Raw genomic sequence first — 6421 nt, 5'->3', positions numbered from 1 at the left:
AATTCTATTGTGTATATATACCATATATTCTTCATATATTCATCTACTGAGGGGCATTTGGGTTGGTTCCATATCTTAGCTACGGTAAATAATGCTGCAATAAACATAGTTGTACTGGTAGTTTAGTGTGGTCTTGATTGTAAATATTTGGGTAAGTGCTGAAAAATGGGAATACTTGGTCATAGGGGAGCTCTATGTGAAGTCTTTTCAGAAACCTCCATACTGCTTTCCAAAGTGGTTGAACAAGTTTACACTCCCACCAATAATGAAGTAAGGTTCCCTTCTGTCCACATCCCCTCCAGCACCTGTTGTTAATAGAGTTCTTGATTTTTACCATTCTAACTGGGGTGAGGTGGTATCTCAATGTTGTTTTGATTTGCATTTCTTTTATGGCTAGGGATGTTGAACATTTCTTCATGTGTCTATTGGCCATCCTTCTTTCTTCTTCAGAGAAGCTTCTCTTTAAGTCTTTCGCCCACTTATTTATTGGGCAGTTGTTTCTTTGAGGATTTGTTGTTGGGTGGTTTAATTTTTTGAGTTCCAATTATATTTTAGATATGAGACCCTTGTCCGTTGTATGGCTAGTAAAGATCTTCTCCCAATCCGTGGGCTTTCTATTGATCTTGCTAGCTATGTCATTTGCCCTGCAGAAGCTCTGCAACTTTATGCAATCCCGTTTGTCCAACCTTTCTTTGATTTGGTGTGTTTCCAGGTCTCTATTCAGAAAATTTTGGCCTGAGCCAAGGAGACCTAGGGTTTCTCCTATTCCATCCTGTAATGTGTTCAGAGTGTCTGCTTTGAGTTCAAGGTCTTTGATCCATTTGGAGTTGATTCTGGTGCAGGGTGATATATAAGGATCTAGCTTTACTTTGCTACAAGTTGTTAACCAATTTTGCCAGCACCATTTACTGAAGAGGCTCTCTTTCTTCCATTCTATTTTTTTTTTAGCTCCCTTATTGAAGATTAGATAGCTATAGTTCTGTAGGTTCATTTCTGGGTTTTCAATTATATTCCATTTGTCCTGAGGTCTGTTCTTGCGCCTGTAACAAGTTGTTTTGATTACTATGGCTTTATCATAGAGTTTCAAATTTGGTATTGATATTCCTCCAGCAGTGTTCTTTCCGTTGAGGAGCGTTTTTTGCTCTTCGGGGTCTTTCATTGCTCCATATGAACTTTTGCATTGCCTTTTTTGTTTCCTTGAAGAATGAGGTTGGAATTTTGATAGGTATCGCATTGAATTTGTAGATAGCCTTGGGAAATATTTTCATTTTCACGATGTTAATCTTTCCAATCCAGGAGCATGGGAGTTTTTCCCACTTTCTAAGTTCTGTTTTGGTTTCCTTTTTCAAGTTTTTAAAGTTTTCATCATGGAGGTCCTTCAGTACTTTGGTTAAGTTAATTCCTAGGTATTTTATTTTTGTGGAGCTCTTACAAATGGAGTTGCTTTCCCAATTTCAGCCACACTTTTCTCATTGTTGGCATGCAGAAAAGCCATTGATGTTTGGGGGTTAATTTTATACCCTGCTACTTTGCCAAAGTTTTGAATCAGCTTGAGTAATTTGGTAGTGAAGTTTGTGGTATTCTTTAAATACAAGATCATATCATCTGCAAAGAGGGAGAGTTTTATTTCTTCTTTCCCTATTCGGAGCTACTTTGTGTTTGCATTTTGTTTTATTGCTTTAGCTAGGCTTTCTAATACTAGATTGAAGAGAAGTGGAGAGAGTTGACATCCTTGTCTTGTTCTTGAGTTAAGAGGAAATGGCTTTAGTTTTTCACCATTAAGTATAATGCTGGCTGTAGGTTTGTCATATAAAGCCTTTATTGTATTGAGGAATGTTGACTGGATTCATAGTTTTTACAGAGCTTTTATCACAATGGGTGTTGAGTTCTATTTTTTAGTTGAGTTATACTTTTTTGACTTTTAAAGAACTTTTTGTTTAGCTCTACTGACCAGTTGATCCTTTTTTCTTTCCTTCTCATTCTTTTCACTTTTTCTTCTCTTTCATTCTTCTTTCCCTGACATAATTGCTATTCTGCTCATACTCAGATATGCCAATAGTTGATTATTAGACCTTAGCCCCATTGTGTACACGCTTAATCCAAAAATTTATTACTCAATTTAAAATCTATTAGACTTAAATTCCTCAATAGCAGTACTACCTCTTCATACCTATATGATATTTTAAGCATTTTTATTTTTAAGTTTTTCACATCTCCTTTTTATCCTCCTTTCTCTTATTCTATCCACATTCTTCTCTGAATATTATGTTTTCAGAGTTGCATAATTTTTAAGTATTGCACTTCTTAATTTTTATGTTTGTTTTTCTATTTTTTCTTGTCTTTTTTCTTTCTCTTTCTTCTTATTTTCTGTCTCTCTAGTATCATTCTATCCAACCTATTTCCCGCTTTGAGATTAAGATTAAGTTAACTCTCCCACAGCCTTTCCATATCTCTATATGCCTATTTTTACCCATATTTCTCCCTAAATTTAATAATTTCTGTTTGCCAAATTCTTCTTTGCGGTCCATAGCCCATTAGTACATAGTTGTTTGATGTTGAATAGGTATATCTGTTGGACTAGATTTTTGCAGATTTTTGACTTTGCAACTACAGACTTTGGTTGATGCTTGCCTTAAAATAGTGTGCTAGCACAAAACGTGCATTACTTTCATCTCAAATGGGCAGAGCAACCAGGAAAAACACAAGAAAAATGGCAAGTCCTGGTATCTCAACTCCCACTCATGATAATCAGGGGACAGAAAAGATAATGAATAATCCAGAGGAGAGTTCCCAAAAAGCTCTACAAACACTACTGGTAAACATGGTAAATGAAAATATTGAAAACCTGCAAAGACTCTGAATGAGAGAGAGGAGGCAAAACGAAGGTTAATACAAGAATATCATGAGCGTGAGGTAGCTACTCAACTATTGATACAGGAATTGCATGAGCAGCTTGAGAACACTCAAAGAGAAATAAAGGAATGCCGTGAGAAGACTGAGATAAATCAGTGAGAACTACAGGAACTGCATGAACATGAAGAAGCTAAGCAAAGAGTAATACAGGAATTGAAGGAGCTGGATTAGAATGCAGAAATACCACTAAAGGCATTCATGGAATCCATAAACAGAGAACTGAAAGAAGTCAGGGAGACCACAAAGGGAATGCTGAATGGAACCTAACAGAAGGAATGGGAATAACCAATCAACTAAGTGATTTGAGAATAAACACTGAAAACCAAATTAAGGAATTAAAGAAGTTCATACAATTTATAAAACAATGCTCCATCAAAGAATTTGAAGGCATCAAAGCTGACCAACTAGAAGAAAAAGAAATAAAAAACAAAGTATGAAGTCTTGATAGTAGGTTACACCATGCAGAAGATCGAAATTCGGAGATTGAAGACAGTCTAGATATTATAGAGAAAGAAAATACAACCATCCAAGACAAATCCAAGAAATATAATAGATCTATTCAACACTTGGAAGACACCATCAGAAGGCTTAATCTGAGGATAATGGCTGTAGAGGACAACCAAGAGACAGAAGTTAATGTTCTATGAAATTTGTTTAACAGGATCCTAGCAGAGAACTTCCCAAACATGCAAAAAGATAGGCCTATTCAGATACAAGAAGCTATTTGAACTCCAAATAGACCGGACCAGAATAGGACATACCACTTTCACATTATAATCCACACAGGATCAATTCAGACCAATGAAAAGATTCTTAAAGCTGTCAAGGAGAAAAGATCAATCACCTATAAACGGAAACCAATTAGAATAACCTCAGATTTCTCAGGGGAGACAATCATCGCAAAAAGAGCCCAGAATGATGTATGCCATGCCCTAAAGACAAACAACTATCAACCAAGAATTCTGTACCCAGATAAACTTTCCATAACTGAAGGTCAAGTAAAAACCTTCCATAGCAAACAAAAATTGAAACAATACATCTCCACGAAACCAGCCCTACAAAAGATTCTTAAAGACGTCCTACACATAGAAAACCAACAAGACCACAATAAAGGCCAAGAAATTCCATCCAAACTGAGAATCCAATAACCTCAGGAAGAACCCAGTTGTCTCAGCCCCCAAGAAGGTGGATAAAATGGCAGGTACTCCCAAATACATCTCAGTCCTATCTCTCAACATTAACGGACTCCAATTAAGTGACATAGACTATCTAGTTGGATTAAAAAGCAAGATCCTTCTATCTGTTGACTTCAGGAGTCACATCTTGCCCATAAAAACAAACACATTTTCAATGTGAAATGCTAGAACAAAATCCACAAAACAAATTGCCCCTGTAAGCAGGCGGGAGTGGCAATCCTAATATCAGATAAAATAGACTTCAAATTAAAATTTGTGAGAAGAGTTAAAGAAGGTCGCTCCATGCTAATTAAGTGATCTCTACTTCAGGAGGATATTACAATTCTAAATATCTTTTCGTCAATTAATGGAGGACCCAAATTTATCCAAGAAACACTACATTCCCTCAAATCCCACAGAGACCCAATACATTAATTGTTGGGGCATTTAACGCACCATTTTCCCCACTAGATAGATCAACTAGACAAAAATTTAACAGAGAAAGCAGAGATATAAACAACTACATAGATCAACTAGATTTCACAGACATCTACCAAATATTTCATCCATTAACAACAGAATACATGTTCTTGTCAGCAGCACATAGAATGTCCAAATTCAGAAACATTAAAGTTATACCTTGCATTCTCTCAGACCCCAAGGAAATAGAATTAGATCTCAACACCAAGAGCCACCAAAGAAAGTCGTGTAACTCATGGAGGAAATTCAAATGTTCATGATATTCAACAAAAATGAACACAGAAATTACCCATTCCTCTGGGACACAGCAAAGCCAGTACTCAGGGGCAAGTTCATACCTCTGAGTTCCTACATCAACAAATTGGAGAGATCTGAAACCAACCATTTGATAATACATCTGAGCCTCTTTGAAACAGAGCAGCAAGATAATCCCCAATCCAGTAGACAGTAAGAAAAAATTAAAATTATATCAGAATTAAAAGAATTAGAATCCAAACAATATATAGAAAGAATCAACAAAACAAAGAGTTGTTACTTAGAAAAAATTAACAAAATTTCAGACCCTTAGCAAATCTTATCAGAAAAAGAAGAGAACACACCCAAATAAATAAACTCAGAGATGAGAATGGAAACATCACCACAGGAACAACCAAGATTCAGAACATTATAAGGGAATACTTCTCAAAACGTTATGCTAATAAGTTTGAGAACTTGGCAGAAATGGACCTTTTCCTAGCAAATATTAACATTCTGAAACTAAACCAGGATGAGTTACAACATCTTAACAGGCCCATATCAAGCATTGAAATAGAAACAGCAATAACACACCTCCCATCTAAGAAAAGCCCAGGACTAGATGGCTTTACAGCAGAATTCTATAAGGCCTTCAAAACACAGCTCACACCAATACTACTTCAACTCTTCAATGAAATTAAAAGAGAAAGTTCACTACCGAATTCATTCTATGAAGCAATAATAACCCTCATCCCGAAACCAGACAGGGACTCATCACAGAAAGAGAACTATAGACCAATTACTTTGATGAACATTGATGCAAAACTTCTCAACAAAATTTTGGCCAATCGACTTCAACAATTCATTCAAATAGTTCATCATCTAACAGGATTCATTTCAAGGATGCAAAGCTGGTTCAATATATTCAAATCAATTAATATAATTCATCACATCAACAGGAGCAAGGATAAAAACCACATGGTTATCTCAATAGATGCCAAAAAGGCATATGACAAGATCCAATGGCACTTTATTATGAAGGTTCTGGAAAAATTAGGAATCCATGGAACTTTCCTCAATATAATAAAGGCTGTATATGATAAACTTACAGCCACACTATACTTAATCGTGAAAAACTAAATCCATTGCCTCTTAACTCAGGATCGAGACATGAATTTCCAAGCTCTTCTCTTCAATCTAATATTAGAATGCCTAGCTACAGCAATAAGAAAAAATGCAAACCTAAAGGGGATCCAAATAGGGAAAGAAGAAGTAAAACTCTCCATATTTGCAGATGTCATGATCTTGTAGTTAGAGAATCCTATAGACTCCACTCCCAAATTAATCAAGCTGATTCAAAACTTTGGCAAAGTAGCAGGGTATAAAATTAACCCTCTAAAATAAATGGCTTTTCTGTATAACAACAATGAGAAAAGTGTGGCTAAATTAGGAAAGCAACTTCATTCGTAATAGCCCTACAAAAAAAATACCTCAGAATTAACTTAACCAAAGAACTGAAGGACCTCTACGGTGAAACTTTAAAATCCTGAAAAATGAAATCGAAACAGATCTTGGAAAATGGCAAAATGTTCCTGGAATGGAAAAATCAACATCGTGAA

The sequence above is a fragment of the Dipodomys merriami genome, unplaced genomic scaffold, assembly GCF_024711535.1.
Source record: "Dipodomys merriami isolate MVZ:Mamm:240054 unplaced genomic scaffold, mDipMer1.0.p SCAF_468, whole genome shotgun sequence".
NCBI classification, from domain to species: Eukaryota; Metazoa; Chordata; class Mammalia; order Rodentia; family Heteromyidae; genus Dipodomys; species Dipodomys merriami.
This window is presented reverse-complemented; position numbering follows the sequence as displayed.